The sequence below is a fragment of the Toxotes jaculatrix genome, chromosome 3, assembly GCF_017976425.1.
Source record: "Toxotes jaculatrix isolate fToxJac2 chromosome 3, fToxJac2.pri, whole genome shotgun sequence".
NCBI classification, from domain to species: Eukaryota; Metazoa; Chordata; class Actinopteri; family Toxotidae; genus Toxotes; species Toxotes jaculatrix.
In genome coordinates, this window is record NC_054396.1 from 6,054,267 (window position 1) to 6,081,169 (window position 26,903).

The following is a 26,903-nucleotide window of genomic DNA, read 5'->3' on the forward strand; positions in this document are numbered from 1 at the left end:
AGGACGTTGGCAGCGACCTGGCATCTGAGAATTACTCCCAGTAAAAGGCGCAGGCCTGGAAAGCGTAGCCCTGGCCTTTTTTAGCCACTTCCCAGCCCAGGAGCTGGATCCTGGTAGGGGGAAGGCACTGACAGCCCATCCGTCTTCAGTCCGACAGTGATGAAACACTTGCCACTGTTTGCTTGGGGAATAGCAGCGAAATTCCTGCAGATAATTTCCACAAGTTTTATGTTAATTTCTAATGACTAAGGTGAAATATCCTGCATGTGTGTGTGAAACATAAATACATAAAGGTTCATACTAACCTGCTGTTAGTATGAAACTATTATACATGAAGAGGAATTATTCCAGCTCTCTTGAAAGAGGAAATTCATAGAAACAAGGCACCTGTGAGGGGGTAACAGTTTGGCCCTGGTAGGTCTATAGCTGAAAGCAGCTGGTGCTGTGGTCAGCCCGGTGGGCTGCATCCTCTCCCCAGCCTGGTGCATGCATCTGCATGGCCAAGCTGCTCAGCCTGAGTTTGATGTGGCCATACAGATCTGTAATAGTTTCCTTCTAACTAAGCAAAAGGCTATTTGATGTAAAGTGCCATTAACTGATCAGAACGTGTTATGTGACATCAGGTTTAGTGGGCAGCATGCCAGTCAGCTCGGCTGTGTGCGAAAGTCATCGCAGTAAAGTTGTGCATATGGGACTTAAAGAGTGGAAATGACAAGCTCTTGTTTCCTCTGCACGTCTCATTTTCACTTTATAATTGGTCGTTTTCAGGTTGGCTTTACGAGAGCAAAACTAATTAGTGTTTCTAAATTCAGCAGAAAAAAAAGTCAGTCGGCTTGATTGTTCTGGTTTCCTCTCTTGTGTCAGGCGCTCAACAATAAAATAAGACTCTAATCATTTTCAAATTGCTCGTATTTTTAAACCCCAGAGCTGAATGTCACTCCCGGTCTCTTGGCATTTTGTTTGGCAAGATCAGGGAACAGTGGTTGCCCTCTCGCCTGTGTGCTCTCTTTGTGATTCGTGGGAAGTTTGGACTTGGGGCTAGTGGAAAAAAAACAATGCGTTGTGTTTTAGGTGGGGTTGTTTCTGCTTTGATTGGGAACGTCCTGCTGACAGGAGCAGCCTAGCAAGTTTACAGTAGCTGTGACATTGCTGTTACCTTTATTCAAAGTGCTCCAGCTGCAGCGAGCCCTCAGGAAGCCCAGCGCAGGCCCACATGGGCGGCTGGCGGCCCACAGAGAGGAGAATGAGCCCTGTTTGAGTTGGCAGACGCTCCCCTCTCGGGGAACTTTTGCTGCCTCTGCAGAAAGGCCAGTGGCGGCGGCTCTGGTGGGGCGGCGGTGATTCTCGGGGCAGGATGGGCTTTTTCCACCTCTCCTCCCTTTCAGGAAACACATTTTGCCGTTTCTTCCCTCTGTGTGTGCAAACGGAGGGAAGAAGTTAAGGCGAGGGGGCATGGGGCAGTGGGACTGAATGACAGAGCTCAGCTGTGAGTAGCGCTAATGCGTGCTGATCTGAAAAGGGCAGTTTAATACCCTGAACAAGCAGGAAAGCTCGGGTGTTCACTGTGGTGTGGTGAGCATTTACACTGATCAGCCGCAACATTTAAAAAACCAGTTACTTAGTTTAAACGGCGTGTTTGTGTGTGTGTGTGTGTGTGTGTTCACCATTCATCCACAACGCAACACAAAAACCAGTATCAGGTTTTAATGCAGCTGATAAGTGTATATTGAGTAAAAACATTCAGAGTGTGTGGCGAAGCTTACCCTATTTTTATTTTTCCATCAACACTGTAGGGATTCAGTCTTCAGAAGCCAGTAATTAAAAAGTGCTTGATCTAAGGTTAGGGAGGAGCAGTGTTTAAATGCAATTAGAGCAATGCTCAAATTAATTTGTACTCAGTTACAGTTTTTGGAACGTGTCATTATTTGTTTAATCAAGGGAGTTCCGTTTGAGGTGCTAAATATGTATCCGCGGATATTTAAAGCGGGGATGTAGGGGCGGCTGTTTAATTCTGCCTTAATGAATAATCATTCGAACGTGTCCCGTTTTGCGTCCTCTCACTTTAACGCAACACCCAAACAGCATCTGAGGTGACAAAGGTGATTGTGGAAAAAGGTGTATGTGTGCGTGCTTTGTGTTAGTCACGTTCGTGTTTCAAATAATTTCCACTGTTTTCTCTTCTTGTTCCTTTCTATCACACCCACCCCCTGACTTTCCTTCCTAACACCTCTCCTCTTCTTCTCTCCTCCCCTTTCAATCTGCTGCTTGCCGGTCCAGCCAGGAGACTCCAGTGGTGACATCCTGTGGAGCAAGAGATCAAAGTAAGTACTTCTCATGCATGTCAGTAGGCAGCAGTATGAGTCAGTTAAGGCAGACACATTACACGTGTATTAGCTTTGCATCAAACTCGTGATTATTTTCTAACTTTTGAACAAACTTGTTTTTAATGTCTTTTTAAAGAAGGCCATTATATGGAAATTGTTGTGAGTTTGAATGCCACAACACGATAAGAAACACTTTGCATAGCAACCGATTTTCTCATTTCCTGATGCAGTTGCATATTTACATCACTCTGAATGATGCTGAACATGACTGGCAGCGACGCTGCCCCGACAGCTTGAGTCCTCTCTGTGTTGACCGTTGAAAGTTGACAGTGAACCTGAAAAGTAAAGAAAAATTGCAGATAGTGTGCTGGATCATGTCTGCATCCCCCGACTATCCTAGAAGTCATTACTCCTTGTGTGGTGTATAAACACGTCAAAAACAAACAATGACCCTGGACAGACTCCGCACTGCAAAACAATTTCAAAGCCTGCAGTGTAGTGTAAACACAAAACATGGCTAACCTTCACGCAGGGAAGACTTCACCTTAAACCCGGTGTTTGTTTTATAGTCCCTGTCGACCTTGGTCAGATATAGTTTACATCTCTTCGGTTCTTTTCAGGTCGATGTAGCTCAGGTTCTGTGCTGACATTTATGTTGAGGCTTTCAGCCGATCTCTGTAGAGGTTTAAAATGTTGTGTTTTGACTGAGGTTGCTGATATTGATTATTTAAATATATGTTAAATATATATTACATGTTAAAAAACGGGAGCTTTTTTTTTTTTTTTTGCAGAATTAGGGTAGAAAAAGACATTAAAACTCTCACAGGAAGCCTCAGCAATGCATGTGTTCTACCTAGACTTTGTGCTGAAGTAATTTCTCAGGTCAGCTTTTTGAAATAAAAGAAGCAATTTTTTAAAAAAGAAAAAAGAAAAAAAAAAGAAAAGAAAAAAACACTTTGCTGGGGCGTAGATTTCCCGTACAGGGACCCTACGCATCAAATGATGAATATTCATATTCCTGTTTCATAGACTCTTCTGCTTCTGTGAGCTCTTTCACACTGAGCCGGGGGTGACTGTAGGGTGATGTGAACCCGTATTTTTAATAAAGCCCAGCTGCTGAATGATCAAATAGTGTCTCTAATTAAGGCCTGAGTGTACACCCATGTAAAATTCTCTCTGGAACGCTAACAACCTGTGATATATTTCCAGAGGAATTTGTTGTGCAGGTCTCAGAGAAGGCAGGGGAGTTGAGTGTTTGGGGTTCAGAGGGAGGAGGGGCAGTGTTCATGTGGCAAGCCAACATGTTGTTCACATCCGTGTCAGATTGAGGCTAATGAAGGCCAGACTGATCCTTGGATGCAAGCCTTAAGTAAATGATCCCTCTTTGAATATATTAGAGCCCCATAGCAGCGTTGTGCCTCCCTGCCGTGCCAGCGCTCCCGCGCGTTGTCTTGTGGTCTGACGAGGCCGGTCAAAATGGCAGTCACGGTGTTCGATCACGCCGTACACCATCCAACCCGATTTCAGTTTGTCTTACAGCGGTATTGTTACATTGACTTGGTGGTGAGGAACTACACACACTGATCGTTTCCACGTTTCTGCAAAACAGTATGATAGTAAATGGAAAGTGTGAGTGTTGTGTCATTTGACAATGTAAATGAGACGCCTCAGATTTTTCCCCACCCTCTTAAGAGGGATTGTATTTACATACCAGGCTGGTGTTTGATACTCACATGAATTGTTCCTGTAGACAAACCTTAGTTTTCTCAATTTGCAGTTGTTCTGTAGTTTTATTTGGAATGAAATCATTTTAAAATCAGAACATCTAAAAAGAATCAGAACAAAATAAATTAAAACAGGAAAGACTAAGAAGAACAGAGTCATACATTGAGAGTTAGTGTCACACTATCACTTTGCATGTAAATTAATCCTAAACATGTAATTATGAGGCACTTTTGAATATATATTTGAAAGACAAGTACACAGAAATGAAGCACACTCTTTCTAAGCTACTGTAACATCCCATTAATAAATACCTTTCTGGCTCCTTAGTTCTGGACTTGCCTTACACCCACTGAAACAATGTGGTTTGATTTTCGCTGATATAGCATGTGTTCTTAATAGATGGATGGATTGGATAGATCCAATTAGCCATGGCCATCGCTCATGTGTTTAAGCTGACAGTCTTGCATAGAATATCCTTGATTTTGGTAGTTTTGTGAAATGCTCTTTCAAAGTACTTTAAAAGCCCATAGAGAGCACACTGTGAGGAGTGCAGCCATGATGGAGATTTGATTTACAGCTGTAGCAAATTATCTCAATTAGACATGGGAGGAAATAATTGATTTTCAGTAAGGCAGTGTACGATGATGGGGAAGTCACCACGATCCATACCTTTTTCCTTTTATATTATATCAAATCAACACTGCAATTACTTGTGGCTTTTACTTAAGATTTCCTACAGGGTTTATTAGCAGGTAATGCATTTTTTAATACAGAGCACTCACACCCTACAGCCTGCACACCCCACGCTTGCAGCAGGCGATGAGGATTGATGGCTTGTGATAGCAGCTGCACAGGTGCACGTAGTGTCTCGTATGGCCTCCTGACCTTCCACGTGATGTGTACCATGCTGGCCTGTTTGTAAGCACTAGCCATGTAAACATGGACAGAGGGATGAGAAACACATTTGCCCCGGTCGTGCTCAGCTCAGGCAGGCACAACACAACATGACAAGCAACAGATGTGTCACACAGGCTGAAATCAAAACAGCCGTCCAGCATGGAGTTGTGCACACCATCAGACATGGTTGCTGTGATGAGGCGGGGAGGCAGCGAGCGCTCCTGGCAGATGAGACAAGGCAGCGCCTCTGCTGCTCCCAGCTTCCTGTCTGGAAGAGGACAGGCCTGTTTGTAGGCTGCTTTGACACTCCTAGTCACTTTGTCATCTGGGGTGCTCGCTGCAGCTCTGATCACATGTACACATTGCATTCAAAGAGCGTCATATCAGCTGTGTGACAGGTAGGCTCCCAATGAGACAACAGCCAAAGGCGATGTCCTTTTCAATACACTGTGTGAGTACAAATGCATAGTTTGCTAAGACGAAATAACATCATATGGCATCATTTTGAATGCTCTTGTGTTGTCTTTTTTCAGTCTGAAAAAAAGTTGGCAACATAGCGTTTTCGGTACAGCCCTGCATCAGAACAGAGAGGCCTGTACGGAGACACTGGGATTAAAGCTACTCTGTCCATCTGTGATGTCCACTTCATGCAAACTGATTGTTGTGGTTGACAGCGGCAGTAAAAGAAGTGCAGCAGGCGTTAACTTTTTACAGCGAGCACGTTAATGATATTCTCTAATCTGCCTATTGCCACTGCCCCATAAGCAAATAGTGTAGCTGCATGTTAAGCTGTCAGGGGAGAAACTGAAATCCATCATAAGAGCAAGTGAATGAATGAAGGTGCAGCTACAGCTGCTTAACTGATCACGTACTACAGACTGTCACCCCACATCTGTTTACCAGTCCGACAGCCACATGAGTGTTTATATTCACGGGTGTAATTGAGCTATTTTCCTGAGGGCAGCTGTAACCCACACTAAGTTATATCCCAACTTTCCATTAAAGCGTGGGGGGAAGTTTTACTGATAGTGATCACGCCCAGCAACACTGCTATGTAAATATGGCTTATCAGCTTTGCCAATTTGGTTAAGTGGCATGTACGTGGGTGATTCACATATCCAGCGCTGTGGCTCTGACACAGGCCATATACAGTGGTCATATATCAGGTTAGGAAACTCGCATGTATGTACAGTGTGCAGCAAGAACACAGTCCTGGAGGTGATGGTGTGTCAAACCAATATTGTGTAGAAAAGGTGCAAATACACTCACAAAGTCTTCGACCTGCGATGTGGGTAAACTTAACTGTCTGCATTCAGCATGTACAGTATATGGAAATTGAAATGGGAATATCTGATCTAAAACGCACCATTTAAATATTCAAATGTTAACACCAAACAATATAATGCATTATGGCTTTTAGTATTTGCATACAACTCTGTTTGCTGCTGTGAGCTGGGGATGGTACAAGGAAGAGAGAGGGAGAGAGATAGCGAGGGACAAATACTGAGTGCAGGATGTGGAGCACACAAACAAGGCCTTTGTCTGCTGGATATAGGAAAATGACATTTGATAACTGTACAAATTTTGTATGGTCTTATAAAAAAAGCCTACCATGTTACTTTGTGTCTTTATAGTACAGAATATATCAGTATCGGTTTAAACAGATTTTTCTTTACATACTTTAACATAACCACCACCTTCTCTCTCGTAAATTAAAATGAAAAAAGGAGTGGATTTTGGAGTGGATCAGGAGAGATTTTAGCATTTAATATTATTTTGTACAATATATCTTAAATTTGAGAATATAACCACCGAGATAGTTGAATTGCAGACCTAGTTTTCTGCTGAATCCTTAGTAATTTCGAGAAACAGAAAGTTTAGCCAAAGCACTGATTTTTCTTTAAACTACCATTGTTTCTGACATCAGCAACACAATAATTTCCATTTCTAGGTTTCTTTAACTTAGGGAAAGTTTTTTTTTTTTTGCTGTTCTATTTTACATAGAAAGCAAGGTGGAGATTATGTAAGGTGCTCAAAATTTGACCACTACTGAAAAGGTACTGCACCTTGTGGTTTTTTTGGTGGAGCAGAGTTTCTGCTGGAAAGTTTTTGCTTTTTAGAACAGTGCTGAAAGACATCGACACTTTTTCTCTCATTAAACCAATCACATAAAAGGACAAACTGGACAACAAACATGGAGAATTTGGAAAAACTGCTTGTTTACGGAGGTGAATTTATTTAAATACATCTGTCACACACTAGGTGTTAGGATCAGCAACGGTCTCTACTATTTTTAAAAATATCAAGCCGAGCTTTTGCCACATGAAAAGCTTAATATGTTTAAACTGCCTATGTGCAATATAATGGAATTGTATCCTTAGGCTTGACAGAAACAAAACCATAACGGAAATGTTGATCAGAAAACCTTGTGCAGCGGGTTTCTGGTGATTGGTAAGTCTTGCTATGTACAAAATTCTCAAGAAATAATGCTGTTTCCATTAAAAGCCGCAGTGGTTTCTTTTGAATGTCTTAAATACACAGCTAACACATTCATATATGTAGCATGAATGTATTTGCCAACAAAACCAAACAGACACGTTAAATAGAGCCATCAACAGAAACATGAACTGTAAGATGAGATAAGATAAGATTAGACTATTGATCCCACAGTGGGGAAATTTAGTTGTTAGGCAGCTCACAAGAAAAACAGTAAAAAAGGATAAAGTGCAGAAAAACAAGAAGCGTGCATGCAATTCAAGTACAATACACTAGCATATTTACAATCTAAGAATGTTAAGTTAAAAGATACAAAAAACAGTAAAAACTGGCTATATACAAATTTACACGATGATGGTGGAGTGATGAGTAGGATACTGTGAGAAAGAAAAAAAAATATTGCACAGTCATTAACTGATCTAACAATAGATGTTACACATGATCTTTTGGGGTATTTAGTTATTTTTAGAAATATATGTTACACTAAACACTCTTCCTCCCATCACTCTCTCCCGTCATCATCTTAACTGTAGGTCAAACATTAAGTGGACAGACGCAGAGGGATGGGGAGAGGAACAGGGACAGAGTGGGCAGGAAAAAGCCCTGGCCACTGTGTGACACGGTTAAACACAGTGAAGGATTGCCAGTTCAAGCTTTGACATCTTTTGCCAACATCAACATGAACTGTAATTAAGAGAAATCTATTTTTTTTTATTCTATATTCTGTGCAGTAACAGCTCCCAGTAATGAATAATGTAAAGAATAAGGGAGGCTGTTACTTGACGCTTTTTCACTTTGCGTCTAAATTTAGCCGGTGTCATTGTCCAGCAGTGTGATTAATAGTTTATCAGTCTCGACTATACATCTCCATGAAATATCTCTTTTCATCTGTCATTAAACTGCACATGGAAATTGGTTGGGTTTTCAATCAGCCATAGCTTAGGCTAAAAAAAAAAAAAAAAAAGGAAAATTATAAAAGGAAATAGCCATTAAGATGTACTCACATGCAGGTAAGGCTGTGACCGAATATAGGACATCATTTGTGGGATAAGTCTTTCTAGCACTTAGCCTCTGCACACTTTTCACTTGAAAAATTGCACTTTTCTGTCTTTTTTTTTGCATGATAATTGGATTGAGACCTCATACAAGGCACAATATGCATCCTAAATGTGGTTTTAAATAAGCCTGAGGTGTGTAGCAGCGAAAGTGCGTTGTGAGAGAGGGGCCTACCGCAAGGGGTTGACCGGTGAGCCAGAGATTGGCTTCCCTGTCAAATAAAGATTAGGCCTTTATTTCACCATCTAATCCCTGTAAATCTCTTATGGAGGAACTTGGGCAGTGAAGGGCTTTTAATGGTGCAGAGGCTTCACGGTCTGCATGTCTTCTTTATCTCTGAATGTACACAAGTGGAGACAACAGCCTGTGGTCCCTGACAATTCAGTGCATTTAAGTCTGGATTACAAACCAGAAGGTTACGTTTTTCTATCATTGACTTTTGCTTGTTAGCTTTCCTCGCTAACAAGTTGCATTCCAGTTGAAGTTGCTCCCAGGGTACTGGCATTTTAGACTTTGCTGCTACTGTACTTAGCAAACTTGGTGCTGTAATGTGACTTTTCTAGCTTCATTTTCTCACATTTAGTTATTAAATGTCTCTAGTTTTTTTCTCCCCTCAACTATGCTGAACATTCTTTTTATTGAATTATTAATGTGTATATTGAATTATTGAAGGACGATAATTTCTGATCAGATTAATATTAACTCCCTGTGAAATATTAATGACTAATGTTAAAAACGATGAACTTATGGAACTATTAATATAATCATAAACAGACATAGTAAAAAGTGGCATGGAGTCAAATGTGCTGGGCCTGCTCCAGTCGCTTTTAATGCCGTTTCCCTTGAGGTTTGTGAATATGAAATATTGCAATGGTCAACTTTGTACCTAGACACTTGGCTAATGTCATTGGTCAGTCCTACCCCGGGGCTGACGGGGGTGTCACAGGGGGAGGTTCACCAGCATTTGTCTGCAGGTTACTTTTGTCACCTTGTCCACAAACGACCTGAACTATGGCCAGGGGAAAAATTACAAAGATATTTTGGTGTTAATATTGGGTTGGCCCCTTTGTCACCCCTGCTGATTGGCAGAGCTCCTCTGACACCTATAGTACTCAGCTCCTCCCCCCAACTCTCGCTCTGAAGGCTGGTGGCTAAACTCAAATGAGACTGTGTCGGCTTTGCCATCTTTACCTTGTGTTTTTTTCATCGGAGGTGGCATGAAGTGAATTTCATCTGGCAGTTCCAGAGCAGGTTAAATCCAGTCCTTTGTCAGCTTTGATTAAAAACTCTCTTTAGATTAATGATATTCAGCAAAGATTTGATATAGCATTTGTCATTCTTTGGTTTGTTATTACCGTCTTCTACCATTGTATTCATAAAATATGGAGATCAGAAAAAAATAAACCATTATTGTAACATAATGGTAAGCACCTAGAAAATATGGTTACATTAATTATGTTTTAAATGCTAATGCCAGAGAAGAACATAATAACGAAGACATGAAAGACTCCCTATTCAAAATCTGATAGCCAGGGAGAAGCAAATTATTTCAAATATTTGATATTTAAATTATTTTCAAATGAACAGAGACATGAGTAGAGCAGAGGCGAGTAGTTTCCCCTGGTGATCCTCCAGGCTCCTTTGTTTCCTTGGTGTGTCTCCAGCTCATTAATGTTCTAAGCATGTGAGAGAACCAGACCATACGCCATAACCCATAGCTGGGTGACACCTCGGGCCCAACACACACACATATACAGTACACACATACATACATTCACACACAGACACACACACACAAAAATCCCTCAGCCGTTTAAAGTCCACTGGCTCTTTCAGGAAGTGATGGCCGCCGAGCTGTCCTGATTAAAATGACAATAGTCTAATTAACTCGACCTCAGTGTCAGTGCACTAAAACGGCTGATGGCCCGCCGGTTCCTGTTTGAAAACGCTTTGTCTCCTCATCGTCCAAAAATATGACTTTTTTTCCCAGCAAAATGCCTCAACCCCATTTGAAGAGATTTGCTAATGGCAATTATTTCTCATAAGCTAATTAAATCTAGGCAAAGTTTTCTGTTCTCCCACCCCCCATAGAAATCCTTTTGTACAGTCCTCAAGGGATTTAGCACTTGGGGTATAGTATCACAAGCACCTTCAAGCAATGTTAGACATTTAGATTATATACAACTCTAAAGTGGTGTTTTGATGTTCAACCTGATATTATTTCAAGTATTTTCAATCCTTAGTCATTTAACACTTCAGTCGTCTGTATATCTGCTGATTGTGTTGCCCTCTGCTCTCTCGCTCGTAGCCTCCATGTGAACAGGTCAAACAGCCAGATAGGAAAGGGCCAAAGATGGCAGACTCAAGCAAACGAGTCTATTTCACGGCCAAAATCTTTCGCCCTCTGCAACTGACAGTATTTGAAAATGAGACTCTTCACCCCCATGATTCTTTTGCATTATTTGATGGACTCATCTAAAGTGCAGAGGAGAGAAAAAAGAACAACAACATAAAAAAAAAAAAACTTTAATGACTGAAGAAGAAACTGGTTTTTGTTCTATTATCCTTCTGTTGGTGATTAAGGTCTATAGGGAGATAATTACGCTTTAGTCTGGAGTTAATGAAACGAAAACTTCTCTTTTCTTGTGAAAAGGAAGGGCAGATCTTTTGTGCTGCTATCTGCAGTCATCTCCCACCCTTGACAAGGCACACAGAGAATTGGTTTTGTTTTAAGGTTGCAGCCCCCTCCGCTGCCTGTCAATCTGTGCCTGATATGAGGGATCTGTGAATGAAGCCAGAGTCAATGAGGTCTGTCTCTGCTGCACTGTTGCATGTGCCTGCCTGTGAACGTAAGGCACGCTGGAAAACATCAAATGAAAACATCACAACAGGTCATCTGGGATATGTGTTGATTTGAATAAAAGAAAATTCTGTGCAAAAAAAAAAAAAAAAAAATATATATATATATATATATATATATCTTCATTCTAACTACTACACGTTGTAGTGTTGTTACAGCACTCCACTTACAGCATGCAAGCATGTGTTCGCCATCAAATGACCCTGCTTTGTTGAACATAAAAGGAACGCACGGATTTGAATTTATCACACAGCAACACGGGAGCCATATGTATCATCTGACTTCAGACGCCCCTTTTGAACACATGGAGGTGTTGGCCATTGTCTGGTATGCCAAAGCCGCACGGCACAAGTGGCGGCCAGAGAGCACATATTAAACTGTCCTTGTGGAAGTTCACATCTGGTGTGTGGAGTTGTGTGTGTCTCTGTGTTTGTGTGTGTGTGTATATGTGTGTGACTGTGGGGCAGCAGCACCAACCCCCCCCCCCCCCCCCCCCCTCCAACAGCACTCTCACATTTCATCATCTGTTCTCCAGCGCCAGGGTGCTCCGGCACAAGTTGGCCGCTCTGGATCCATCTGTTGTTATTATTTTCCACTGATAATTGGCTTGAACAATGGAATGCCTGTGTCCCCCTCGCCTTTGAAACCCTACACCCTGTTTATTTTCCAGAGGTCTCATTTCTGCTCTCCCTTCTCTCTCTCTCTTACTCCCCCCCCCCACACACACACACACCCTCCCTTCGCCCAGTGTCACCTCACCCCTAGCCCCCTCTCCCTTCCCACTGATCCATTTGAGAGGGTTTCACATGAAAATGACATCTTTGACTGGCCACATCAGTATGTGTCACTCAGCATCTGACGTTGCTCTCCAGATTTTCTGGAAGGGCTCAGCTTCCATTCTCCTCTGCTTTTTTTTTTCCCCCCAACTCTGACAGTCTGGCAGTTTTCTATAGGAGTCCCCCCCCCCAACATCATGCGCTTCTGCATTCCTATCCTAAATAAAAAAAAATAAGAGGGAGAGATAGATAGATGAAGAGAATTAGAGGAAAAGAGAAAGTGGGGGACATAATAGAGAGTCTTTAGAAAGAAAACACATGGACAGTGGGTGTTGGTATAAATCACTTTTTCCTGCTGATTAAAATCCAGCTTTTATTTTTTTTGTCATTTCCACCAGGAGGCGTGTAGAAGAGAAGCATATGTAAAGATGAATAAAAGGATCACAAGGTCTATTTTTTTTCTTTTTTCAGGACATAATTTAATGAAAACCCACACCAAAAATGACCCTCTTAATTTAATTAAATTGGATATTTTAAAATTTAATTAGTGTTTTAGGTTATAATTAAACAGTTTCATGTTGAAGTCTTTATGCTCTGGTTACAATGTCGTTTTTTTATGTTAGACTGTCAGATTTCACCGAGTTTTATTAAGTCTGACAAAGTAATATTAGCAAAGTTTGTTTACTCATATACAGTAACTGAAATTTTTTAAACAAGACGATTGTACCTAAAAAAAAAAACATCTTTGTGACATGAAAGTGGCTCGCCCTTTCTCCAGCTCCTGTGTCATCTTCTGTTCTTGTCATTAAGGACATTTTTGAGGACTGAGGAAGTATTCTGCTCTTTCCCTTCCTTTTGTTGTGCCTTGTGTGACCGTGCTGATGTTCATTTGTTCTCCCTGCTCTTGTCTAATTAAAAGAGGCCAGGACAGGTAGGGCTCTCAGCAGGCATCTGCTCTGTGCCAGTTCTTCATTTGCTGAGTGTTTGTGTTTATGCAAAGGGGCCTCTTCCTGCATATTTAATCTAGAGCAAGGCACCGGCTTTTGTTGTGTTTAGACCACATACCTCCAGTCCCGCTCAACACTGCAGTCTGGGCTCCGGTTCACACTCTCTCTCCTGCTCTCTCTCTCTCTCGCGCGCGCGCACACACACACACACACACACACACACACACACGCAAACACACTCAATTACCACACACACTACTTCAACTACTCCATACCTGCTACTTTCACTGGCAGCTTTCTCTTCTTCAGAAGTGGATTTCAAAACACTCAGTGCTTGGAGGGAATCTGCATCAATATACAGTTTCATGAACATGATGAAAGTCTGTTTAACTGTTTATGGGTAAGTCTGTAAAGATTTCGTTGTCTTTCCACACTTTTTCTCCGGGTTTTTCTCTCCTCCTCTTCTTGCCTTTTATGGGACGGCGGTGGATGTGTGTGCATGTTCATGCGGGTGCGTTTGTAGGTGTGTTCTGTAAGTGATTGACAGAGTCTGTGTGCAGATAGCAGTGGGAACACATTCACAGTAGGAGAAAGTAGAGTTACTGCAACATGTGCAGTATTTAGATAAAAGACCTTGTAATGTAATATTGCAGATTGTTGAAGGAAGAACTGAATAGTTGTGTGTGGAGCTGAAACATTCGATTCATTTTTTTACGAAAAAAAAAGCAAATATTTGACTTATATGGCAGTAAACTAAATATATTTAGGTTTTAGACAGTTGGACAGGGAAAAGACATCATCTTGGTTTATGGGAAATTATTATGGACATTTTTTTTTTTTACCATTTTCTGACATTTTTAGACAAAATGATTGATTGCTTAGTCAAGAAAATAACAAACACTCACTGATAATGATAATTGTTCTTTACAGCCCTAGTTGAGTGCCTGTGCTGGTTATTTCATGTAGCGCAGAAAGTATAGGTACAGCTTGTTCATGCAAAGTACTTGAATGATAAAATACACAGCATGAACTACAAAGTTGTCCATAAAAACCCTTCACTGTTACTAATATCTCTGCATTCTTAAAATATATGTTCTCAATGCATCTGAACTGCGATGAGATCATGAGAATGAAGATGAACATGAGAGATAAGAGGAAAAAAACCTGATGTATACTTGAACCTGTTAATGGAGGAATGTGTTTTCCGTAAGTTAAAAATTCACAAACGATTGCAAAATATCACCCAGCAGTTATCTTATATTTGCATTCCCCTGGTGTGGGTGTGTATGTCATGTTGTACTTAAGGTGTGAGTGTATGAGCATGGAGACCTGCATATGTGTGAAAAAGAGTGTGTATAAGTTAACGTGCAAAATGTCCCCTTTTTCAGCGCAGCAGGGCTGGAGGTGATAGCAAGTGGTAACCCCAGGGTGATGCGTGAGGGTATTAGTTCCTCCCCTCACTCATCGCCTCTTGTTCTCTCTTTGTCTTTGTCTGGGGAAATAGAATCTTCAGCTTATTGATATTAATAGCGCACAGGATCTGTGGTCGGAGAGGAGCTGGGACCTGGGCGAGAGTGGAAACCTGATATGGCTGGGTAGAATTGACAGGGGTTGGTTATAAAAATAGGATTGCATAATATTCGCCGTGTGTTGGCCCTTTGTGTGCTGTACTGTACGTGCGTGATCAGAGTTGAACTTTTTGACTGCGCTGATCTAATTTCATGTGCAAAGTGTGAGATTTTTTTTTTTTTTTTTTTTTTATTATTAAACTGTGTGGATCCTGAGCTTCTCAGGCTGTCACTTCTGCTTCTTGCAGGAAAAATAATTCACAAAGTGCTTCTTTCTCATGGTTTTCCCTCATGGATCAATAGATTAGAATTCCTGAGAAGACACAGTGGTGTGTGTTTGGCATCCACTTGATGGGACTTTTTGTATTCAATGCGCTCATTTAAATAGTGTAAAGAAATGCGTGGCCTTGTTTGTTTTGGTTTAGGAGTGAAATTCCACTTCCTTGGTATTAAGGCAGCAAAGCTCTCTGTGTGCACTCTGTGTACTTTGTTCTTAGCTCAGCAAAACGTGAGGGCAGGTCCAAAGAATCTGGGGGATCAGACAGGCCTGACATTCACCAGACTGCACTGTTGCCTTTTAAGCTTAGAAAAAAAAAAAGAGAATCTGAAAAAAAAGTGCCCAGAATAAAGGCTGGCTGGATTGAAGTTGGGTTTAATTGGTGGGTTTTGAGTCTGTTTGCGTGTCAGAAAGTGCTGTTGTTTACAGACTGTGTGGGTGTTACAATATAACGCCAGGATCCTGCCAATCACATCAAAAAGGGAAAAAAAAAAAATCCTTGTTTTTTCACTTTTTCAAATGCTGACTTTTTTGTCTTTACGAGACTTAGCAATGTTTTTCATTTAATCAGTCCTTCTTAATAAAATCCCAGAAGAAAAGAGGGAGAGAAAATAGTGTGCAGTCAGCCCTTTTAGCAGATCAGATCATACAGTAAGCAGCTGCGTTTGTTGAAAAGTGAGTCATGCTTTAGATTTTCCTGTGTTTCACAGCACAGACAGTGACTTGGAAAATCTCCGGCACACACCCTAAAAACAAACAGCAGTGACCCTGTATACAGATATCACTGACTCGCAACTAAAACTCTCCTACGCCCTCCTCTTATTTACACATAGCTCCTAATACAGATCCACCAGCCTTAAACAGAGTTGAAGCAGTGTCACTACTTTTTTTGTTTTTTTTTGTTTTATTCAAACACATTGTTAGGCCCTGGCATGATAAATAGATACTGTAGATTTATTCAGATGCTGATACTAAGTGATCGAAACATCCCGGATGGGCTGTAAAGAACCGAGAGACAACTCTGGCAGCCTCCTATTGACAACCATTGAGTTGAGCATTAATTAATATGGTAATGATGTGTGAAGGTTCATTAACGGGCTGCCACAGAAGTAGCCACAGATACAGTATTAAGCGTGCTTCGAGTAATTAATGGAATAACTTTACTTAGTGGTAAATATTCATGGGCCCTCATCTTTTTGTCTGCATAGTGTGAAGAGAGAGGAGAGCCTGTCCATTAGAGGAGCTGAAGAGCTGTCCACACTGAATGCGGGCCTTTTGTTGGGATTGGGTGCATTTCAGTGGAGGGGTATTAATTCATATTTTGAACATGCTATCTTACAACAAAGCCAAAGGCACTGATAACATACCTGGGACTAGAGAGCATATTGTGAAGCCGTGACCCCCTCACAAATATGGAAGTCCACTTCACAGGTTTGTGGACAGAATAAAATGAGTCTTTGTTCATGCACAGATGTAACCACAGCAGTTCATTACCATAGCAAAAAACCCTTCTGATTGTCCATTTCCTCTGAAAATAGGGTGTTTGCATGTTCCCCCCCCCCCCCCCCCCCCCGTCACTATGAACCCTGTGGTATTTGCATAGAGGATGGAAACATTTATGTGGATCATCTGATCCTCTAAAAGTATCAGGCTAACGGTTTTGTTATCTGCTGCACGAGTCTTGTAGCTACTATGAGATATTTCTTTGTCAAAAGTCTTTATTGTCCTATTTTCCACTTTGTTTAACACAGTACACCTACAACATCCTCTCAAGACTTCAGAAGAGAACCTTGTAAAATGCTTCTTAGTTTCCTTTGTCTTTTGAAATTGTTGCATTTTGATTCATATTCTTAGCTCAGGCCTCTTACTGAGCATGCACATAACCCACCTAGGTGGGTAATTATCTCAACCAGGAGTTGTTCTATTCCCTAAAATCTCAATGTGGGAGTGTGTGATGGGCTCGGTTTTCCCAACCGGGCGAAGCAGCATGCGCTTGTTTATCCTCACCCTACGTTCTCCGCACCCCTGCTGTTCTAAATGGCAATATTACAGCCTTGTGCTGTTTGAAATGGAGACAATTATCTGTTTAGGTATTACAAGGTGGGCATTATATTACAAGGAGAAAAGGCATACGGCTGCTATCAGGATCCCGTTGTTGCCTTTTCTCTCCAATACAAATGTTCCATCATTAAAATGATGGAACATTTATCTAAATGGATGTTATGCATTGGGTAAACTCATTTAGCTCCCGGGGCTCTTTCAGGTGATGGGAATTAATGATGTTTAGTAGTTTGAAACTGAAAATATCTGTCATTTGTCACCACTCGCCATTGATTTATGATTCCATTGATGATATGTTAATTGAAGTGTAATGAATCACAATAATAGGGTAGTTGTGTGGGAATGGTCCATTTTCGATGATTGTTCAACCCTCAGTAGAGTTCAGAGCGAGCTGCATGTTGACTCCCATTTTCAACAAGGGCATTTAACACATAATTAATGCTGAAACCGGGCAAGTTGGGCCGGTGTGTTTTTATCTATGCTCAGCCTGCTTTAGATAAACACTTTTACAAATGCCTGGCCACAGTTTTGACTGCCAAATGTAAACGGCAAAAAAGAACAGTGGGAGAGGGAGTTGGAGCTTTTTTTTCCCCCTTTCATATTTGGATATGCTTTAATGCTTTTATTCAAATGCACCTGAGATATTGCCCCACAGTCACTTCTCAGTTTACCATAAAAATAAGATTTTGTTTCCGTTTCTCTCTCTTTTTTTCATCCTTCCTTGCCTGGGTTGAGTGCTCAGTTAGGAAAGCTGTGTGCATGCAGATCAGGGCCGCCCAGGGGGAGTTGAGTCAGGGCAGAGCAGGTAGAGGTACAGTGTGTTCACCACCAGGGGGGCCAAGAAGGGCATCTTCTGTCAGTAATGTGAAAAGGTTTTGTCTTGCAAATACACCATTCACACACATCAGACAGCGCCATTGTTCATTTGTTATCGTGAGTGGGTGTAGTTGTAGTTAACAGATAGATGGAAACGCAGGGATGTGTCGGACAGTGACAATAGTAGGCTTCGGGAGGATGAACGAAAGGTGCCTCGTGCCCTGCGCTCTGAGCTGAAATGGTGGATATGCGTCCGTAGCAGCCAGGGGAGGTACAGTGACTGGTACAGCTTCATACAAACAAAGGAGAGCAAACAGCACAAGAATGCAGAGAATTGATTTCTTTCTGATGATTTCTCAGAACGCGTATAAGGGCTGTTTGCACATGCTATCAATTCTAATCAATAGCAACTGGTGGTCTACTTGTTATTGGAAAGATTTAGTTTACACCCATGTACTCTGTGTTTCTCTCTGTTAATTGGCTTGTGGGTGCTGATGACAAGTATTATGGTCTGTAGAGGTAATTATTTCATAACCATAAATAATTCTCCATGTCGTGTCTGCAGGGCGAGGAGGCTGTTTTACCATCGCTGGAACTGAAGATTGCTTTAAATAAGCAAGTCCTTGTAGAAGGTAAACACACAATCATTCACCAGACTCCAGTCCCTGCATGTGTCTGAATGTTGTATTGAATTGGCTTAATAATTAACTGAATGCAGTGCGGTTGTCTTGTTTGTGTACTGTATTTTGTGTGTTTATGTGTGGGGCAGGAGATTGTTGGTGGTGGTGGGGGGGCTGGATAGACGAGGGGGGGCGGGGTGGCGGACCAGGGGACGGGACAGATACATTCACACAGTGGTTTGAGAAGCTGCTGATTTGAGACTAGCATGGTGAGTAATAGCTGAAGGTCGAATATGAGTTGGTTGTGTAATTAGTAGTTCTGAATTGAAGTTGCACTTTTAAAGAACTTTGTAGGAAATGAGCAAATGTGTAGGAATGTGTCTGTACATGTTGACATTTGTCGGGAAGAGCTGATATATGGTAATGCCGTGTTTACCAAACAAGAGGAGGGAGGTTTAACACACCCACTCTTGTCGTTGTTGGCATCTCAGTCATTCTGGTTGATATCTCGTTTTTGCTTCTCACGCCTGTCCCCCTATCTCAGAAGGCTTAGCCCCCCCCACCCCCGGATGTGAACTTTCGTCTGGAGCGATCCGGTGAGGAAGAGTAGAACTGCATGGAAGTGCTGCTTACGTACGTGTGTGTGTGTGTGTGGTGGGGCATTGTTAACACTTCAGCTCCGGGCTTCAGAGGACGAGTGTCTGTTTTCTGTCTCTTACAGCTTCAAGCTCACCGTCATCTCTTTCTCTCAGTCCTTTTTTTACTATCGTTATCATTTATCTTTCACTCTCTCTCTCCAATTACATGTTGTGACTTGAAGATACATAGGTAGGACATGTGATGTGATAAATAAAGACTGCACGTTTGAGCAGTGTTTTTTTTTTTTTTGCTTGTTTGTTTTGGATCTACTGTAGAGCAGCAAAGTTGTTCTAAGCAAGAAAATATGTGAGATGTAACTCGGATTCAACCAGGCTTAATTTTTCAAATTGGAGCTGGTGATTGAATTAATTTCATGGTTATTTGGTTATATAGCAACATGATCTGCCCGTGGAGGGATATCCTATTATATTAGTAAAATTAGGAAGGATGAAATACTTTTTTTCATTGTAATATCTGTATTTTCATAGAATCATTTCCATGCACTCATTTCCATAACTGTATGCCAATAGCTGATTTTTTTTTTCTTCATGTTAAGGTTAAACAAGAGGCTAAATTTGAACATTTTCATGCTGTAAATGAGTGCTTAGGTATTCTGCCTAGAATATTTTTCTCAAAACAGCATTTAAAAAAAAAACTGGCAGTCTCCATTGAAAGTTATTTTACAGACAGTTTATCATTGAGCAACTTTATAATAAAAATCTAGTAAATCCAGCTACATCCTAGTGTTAACCCCTGCAGGTTTTTCCAAGGAATTTGTTAAAAGCACCTGTAAATGTCATCAGTGCAATTAGACTAGTTATGCTTCTCTTCCTTGTGAGAGGAGGCCCTCGTGGCCACAGTATGTCAAACAACCTATACGCCTTTTGCATTTGATTCAGAAAATCAGTCCGCATTTGGAAAACAGAGACTTGGAGAAAATTGAAGTGGAGGATTCATGTTGCTGCTGTTTATCTGGAGTGCATTCTTTGCATAGTCAGGTCCTCTGCAGCAGGCCCCTCAGCTGCCTGCTCCAGATGTCAGATCAACCCTGAAATCTTCCAAATGGTTGTATAATTAATGTTAATGTGGCAAAATCAGCCTAATTATTGACACAAGTTTCCAATGTGATTTTGATTGCATCACTAATGCTGAAATCCCTGTGGCAGCTTATGGGATTAGTATGTCTTGGTGTTTAAAGCTTGTTTAAAGTGCAATAGAGTCAAAAGCAGCGTGTGTGTGTGTAAAAACACGTGTTGTGCTCATTTTTCAGTACATTTGGAAACAGTTCTTTAAAAAAAAAATGTTTATTGTTAATTGTATGCTAATCAGAAAACAGGAATTGGAGATGCAGGGAACAACATAAAGCAGTCTGAAAACATTTTTGATTTAGATATCAAACTTAGCATCGTACAGGCGTGTCTGTGTGGCAGAGCTTCCTCTGATATGTGCTGTGTGTAGGCCTACTCTTTTGGCCACTTTATTCAGACCTGATAACATCTGATGAGCCTAGATGTCCGGTCCTCTGCTTAGAAGAATCTTCAGATGCCCAAAACATGTCTCTCTGTTTTCAGGACTTCAAAATGTTATCTTCTCATCCTGGACCTATGACTGTATGTAAGGGTGAGAGGGACACATCATGCAAACAGTCAGTTTCTTGTAATTCTTCCTTTGCAATAAATGCTTTGGTTTATGTTGCCTTAGTTTTAGCTGTTGAGGTTGCTTTGTTTAATCCACTTTTTATGGAAGTGTTAAGAATAAACAAGTGGATTCATGAGTTGGACCCACGGAAAGGTCGTGTGCAGATTTATGCCGGGATGAAAATAGGGAATCTGTAATAGTTCCCTTGACTGCATTTATTGCTTACTTAAAAAAAAAGTAATTTCTTTATATCAGCATCAAGCTGAAAATTGCCATGTATTAGTATTAGGCTTGGTAAGCTTCTAATTCTGTGGCATTTACAGCCGGCTGTGTTTCCATGCATTTATAACACTTTGATTCTTAAGAGCTCCTTTAATCGCTTATGCCTAGCTTGGAACATAATAAACAACTCTCTGTAGCGAAAGTGCCACATGGGGGAGATTTCTAGCAAGAAAGTTAAACGCTTCTGTCACTGGCAGTTTTGTTGCTGTGTTTTTCATGCACTGTAAGTACCGTAATCTACTCTCTGAGCTTGGCTGCTGTAGTTAAAAACAGTGACAGGCAGAATAGATGCAAGTCAGCGTGAAAATGAAAAATTATCGTGCTTACAAAGACGTCACAGTGGAGACCAAGGCAGAGACATAAAGCGACGGCGTGCTTGTGCCTTTTCCTGTTGATTGAGATCACAGGATGTGTCAGAGCCTTCTAAACACCCTCACCTGGCTGCCGTCTGCTTTCCCTATCTGATTCTCTGCTCCCATGGCCACATCAGCTGCTATCAGAACACACTCTGGCAGATTGCCTGCTTCTGTATTGTCTTTCTAAACAGGTTGCACAGTTACATGTGTGCCTTATGCTGAGCACAGTTGTCACAATATAGAGCAACATTCTTACGCTCTCTTGCATCTCCTTCAGCTTTCGTGTGAAATATCTTCTGTCGAGGTAGATAGAATCGCACTGATAACGTTACCACTGATGTGTTATCTGGAAGCTACTTAAAATATCTTTTTGGGGAAAATGCATTTGGCAAGTTTCAATCTATTTTTCTATCAGCATCAAACAGACATGTCTTCTTTTGGTCCGTGACGTATTGACGGATGTATAAACTCTGGTCTGCCTAGGAGAGTGAGGAACTTTGATAATGTCAGCCTGCTACCAGGTGCAGACATCTAACATGACACAGGCTTTGTGCGAGATTGACTGAGGCGACAGAAGTAAGCAAATTCCATCTGCAGATGACTTGTCTTACAGCAAGATGAAAAGAAAATCACAAAAGTGAGAAAAACTGTCAGAGCTCTCTCTCTTTTTTTTTTTTTTTTTTTTTTAGCTTTGGCCTTGTGTCTCTCCCTCAGATAAGATGAAACAGAACTAATAACTTTGGTTGATTTGTTGTCCTCAGAGCAAAATGACTATACAGAGTTTTGTTGTGGTAACCTTGGCCAGTATCTGTCAGACTGCAAAACAGTATACTGTACTGTTAACACATGAACATACTGCCACTCCCTCCTCCAAAACAAAATTATACATTTGTATATTCTGGCATATTAAAAGGACTTTTGTTTATGGTTTCCTCTCTGACTAGTGAAGGCCTATGACTATGTAAGGAAATTCAAAAAACTTTCTACAAGCCGCAGTGATTCTTATTTGGATAGTTCTGACTTTGTAGCAATCATTTCATGTCATGGTAAATATCACTTTGGCAGTCCTTTGCTTTCTCCGTTTATTTTAGAAAACAAATCCCTTTTAGGGATAAAGCACCTGGTGGGGCTACTTAATGGAATGGCTTCAGCCCTACGCAAATAAACAGCTTGCATTTTTGGTGTGAGATTAGGAATGAGGCCGAGAGAGAGAGCGAGAGAGGGAGAGAGGGAGAGAGAGAGCTGGAAAGAGGTGGGTAAAAACCAAACAAAGAAAGTCACCATGTGGAGAGGACAGAAGTGGAGGAATGGCACGTCTACTTCTGCTTCATACTATAGTTGACTGTATGTGCTATATGTCTGTAGAAATGCACGTGAACACTGGCACGTTGTGGGTAAGAGTTTCCTTTTTTCAGCTACACACTGAGGTAAAGCTCTTTTTTTTTTGATAGTTGACCAGTGAGTCAGCAGCAGTTATTCATGAGGGCTGGAAAATATAGTCTTTGTTTTCCACACTTGTACATACACAAACATGCGGTTATGCCTTTGCTAAACCTGAAAAAGATAGTGTGCTTACCAGAGCCAAAGAAAAGGGAGTGAACAGCGCGGAGAACAAATGACCAGTGAAACATAAAACAGAAAGAGGGCTGCATTTCTTTTAAATAGCAATTATGACGGCAGCAAAGGAGGAAATCAGCTGATGTTGTATATTGAGCGACAAAGTCCATGAGAAAACACAGGTTTTTCACACAGGAGATGTTCGTTTCCTGTGTGAAAGTGATAGCATTGTTTGCGCTGGTACACTCCTATAGGTTGTATCCGAGAACAGGGACAAGAGACCTGTGTGGTCGCTGAAGTCTTGAGAGGACTTATTGGAAACGGGGCCTTTTTAAAAACCAGGCATATCAAATAGTATCTCAGTTACTTCACTCAACCACAAGTTCTCTCACTGCTCTGGTTCACATCATATACTGTTAACAACTGGGTTTCCACTCATTTACTGGTTTGACTTTCAGGAGAATGTTAAAATATTTTGAATACTGAGTCAGAATGAAAGATGTCCTTTAAGTGGAAGCCACATGCACATATAACAACGGCTAAATCTGATTATTCTTCGTATCTAAATATCACCCACACCAACATCGTACAATGCAAACTGAAATGTGGCTGTAGAATCTGCTATGAAGTGTTAAAAGTCTGCGTGGAATAACAAGACTTGTTCTTAATTTTGTTTTAATTGTGTTTCAGCGTAGCCGCACACAATGTTTAAATGTTCTCTCTGACATATTTTTCATCGTCTTGTCGTCAGACAAATGAACTGATGATGATTGATTTTACCAGCTCCCAGCGTAAGTCCAGTGTCTGTGAAAGATGGTGGCTCAGTGAGGAGGGAAGGGCCAACTGGAGAGGGAAAGATGTGTTTTCACTTTTTTTAGTGTGAACAGAGAAGCTGGAAGGGTATTTCTACTGAAATGTGGGGTTATTTATGTAATCAAATGAAGGTGGAGGCATTTTTTAAACTGATATTTATTTACAGTTTTTCTCCTGTTTTTTTTTTTTTTGCCCTGGTTTTAGCCTTGGCTCCTGCGTTGTTTTCATAAACAAAGTCTCTCTGGCTGGCTAGAAAAAACACAGGGCTGCTCAGTGCACTGAAAACAGGAATGACAAACACCATTAGCTGAAAAATTTCCATCTCATTGCAACTATGTTATTGTTTACTTTACCATACACGTCCTAATATGGTTACCTCCCTGTCAAAGCGGGCCAGAGCAGAGCCGAGGGGCCCTCGCAGGGAGACGCTTTCAGCTGCCACTTAGACAATAAGAAACAAATGTCACAGCTCGGCAAAATAGCCAGGCTTTCACAGTCTTACAGCACTTGGCCTTCCATGCTGCTTGGCTCAGGCTCCTGTGTGATATTTATCTACTTTGCACTATTAGATGCCCTCACAATGTACCCCCACCTCTCTCCCTCTCCGTCCTCTCTCTTCTCCCCTTCTCTTCTTGTCTTCTTTCTGTCTTTCTTTATTTGTCTGTATCTCTCCATCGATCTCTGTCCCTGTCCTGATGTTAGCTATGTATAGGTTGACTGATGGGCCTCTGTTTGCTGTGTTAAGTTATTTATCAGGGGGCTGGGTGATGTGTTTGGAGTGGCTGTTGTCCTCCTCCCTGTGGCCGAGCAGAGGCCGGTTCAGCTGCAGGTCACGCCCTGGCCTGAAGCCGACACTGCGTTTGAACTGGAAACATCTTGGCAATGCTTAGAAACCCTTTATGATACTTGGATGAAATCATCTTGCCAGAAAACCCCGGGACACTGCAGAGGAAATGTAGCATTCTGGAGGCTATGCCTTTTTTATTTTAATGGTTCTGAAGTTTGCTGAAGCATCGGTTGTAGTTGCAAATACTTGCCAGTGTGTTATGTAGAATAAAGGAGTGATTTAACCTATAATGTCTTATGAAAGTTTTAAGATTTGCTTTTGCAGCAGCAACAGTGGCTTGTTTAACACAAGCAGATGTGGATAGTTTTGCATGGGCAGTGTTATAACAACGCAAAATACAAATATCCAGGTAAAATGTCATCAAAATCTTAAAACGTTGCTCAAATTGCCAATCATCTGGGAGTATTCTCCATGGACTCTCAGTATATATACTTTTAGCCATTAGGTTCAGGCAGCCTCACTGCAGGTTAGTCTGGCAGCAGGTGGAAATAAGGTTCTTTCAGATGCATGGGTTTTCTTTTTCCCAGTTGGTGGAGGATGATGGCAACCTCACCTCAATCCTAAAATCCTCACGTTTATGATATTTGCCCAGTATTATCTGTGCCTGTGGATGAATGGGAGGACAGAGCATGAGGAATGTAGAAGGTCAGACTGCGTGATTTACACAGTACAGAGCCAGAGAATCCTTGGGAAAATACTTGGGCTGGGATCAAACAGACGTCATGTGATATGTTCTTAACACTGACCTTTACATTCATGCATTTCACTGCTCCGCTCTGGCAAATGATGCACTTAATGTAAAAACTATTTGTATTTTAATGCAATATTTTTGAATAATCTGTGCTGTTTGCTGTGTAATTGTTCTTGAGGTGATGATAGACAGACAGAAAGAGCTGATGAATTTTATATTATGATGATTTTTATATTTTATCTTTTTATAAAATGATGCAAACCCAGTGAGTCAGTATGTTACTTAATTAAAGCTGTGGTGTCAAAGTGCCAGGGCTATGAATATGCACAGACATTCATAGTAAAACCAGCCACTTTTTCTGAATTCCTGGAAAAGATTTGAGATCCTGGTTCTCATCTGACTGGCAAAATGCCACTGACTGAATACAGCCACAGTGACTTTGATACCTGTGAAGCATACACACAGAGGGACGTCTAAGGAAGTGGTCGAACAATTAGCTATCAATTAACGTTTTCAACTACTGATGATAAAATCCTGTTTTGTACATTTAGGTTTAGCTAATGTTCGGACTAACATGCTGTTCATGTTTTCGTCAGGCCTAACTATAATTTCCACTCCACTGCAGTTACATTTTGCTGAAAATCTAATGGCACTGACCTTTTGTTTTTTTTCCCTCCATTTGAAGGGAAAGACTATACCCTCTTTGACGTTAATGAACTTTGTGAAAGGGTTGTTTACTGGCTTCAAGGTCAGTTTCTGAGAAGGGCAGCAGGTTTTCTTGTAAACATATTTACAGCCAAAGATGTGTAAACACTCTAAATGTATACAGGTGCAGCAGGGGTGATACTGGCATATTTTCCTTTTTTTTTTTTACTCTTTGTTTTTTTCCTGACCTTTCCCCTGTGACACAGACATGCAGGCTGTTGTGTGCATATGTGCTTATTTCTGGAAGCACTTTAAAGTAATATGCACACCAACAAAAAAAAAAATGTTTTTAAAAAATACTCTTAGAAAGCGTAATGATGTGCCTACTCACAATATGAAGCACAGAGGGGAGAGAAGGAGAGGCAGATAGCAAGGCAAATGCAGGACTAGTGGGGGTATTAAATATGAATTAATGGAATGTTGCTCAGGCACATCTCTGGGTGTAGTCTAGTGTTGAAAAATAAAATTTATGTTGCCAGCTACTAGCCGTGAAGGTGCATTTGGACTTAGTATCCTTTAATTAGAAGTGAGATATTAGCATTTCATAGGGCTTTATGCTGGGTGAGGGGATCGGCCGGCCACCGCGCCTTCATTAGCCAGCTTCTCTGTGTAATGAGTGCCGTCATTAGCTGATGGAGTGGATTTGCCCTAGCTCTACCTTGAAAGGCACATCTTTTACATACTTGCAAGAAATAAGGCCTTTTAATGGATTTCTTAATGAATAAAATAAGATGCCACTTCTTTAAAATTTGCCGAGTGCATTTCTGATAATGTACACCACTAGCTGCTGCCTTTTTCTTTTTGTTAATTATTAGCAAAGGGAAAAACAGAGTAAAACTGGTCATAATAGCAGAAAAGTGGAAAACAAAGGCAGTCATCGTGCTTGGTGGAAGTATTACTGACATTTTGCAGCAGAACAAAAAAATCCATCAGAAATTGTGAATTATATCAA

The 26,903-nt window shown here is 41.1% G+C and overlaps 1 protein-coding gene across 12 annotated transcripts in view; it reads left to right on the forward strand.

Annotated features, from left to right (window-relative positions):
• Window positions 1–26,903, forward strand: part of foxp1b (forkhead box P1b) — a 148,168-nt gene that overhangs the window by 30,872 nt on the left and 90,393 nt on the right. For 8 of the 12 annotated variants that reach the window (XM_041034282.1, XM_041034283.1, XM_041034296.1 and 5 more), the window contains 2 exons: window positions 2,278–2,321; window positions 18,369–18,435. The gene's annotated coding sequence lies outside the window, so the exon portion shown is untranslated. Of the gene's footprint in view, window positions 1–2,277; window positions 2,322–18,368; window positions 18,436–18,663; window positions 18,693–18,943; window positions 19,020–26,903 lie in introns of those variants that run through there. The other 4 variants (XM_041034286.1, XM_041034285.1, XM_041034289.1 and 1 more) reach the window with 4 other exon arrangements.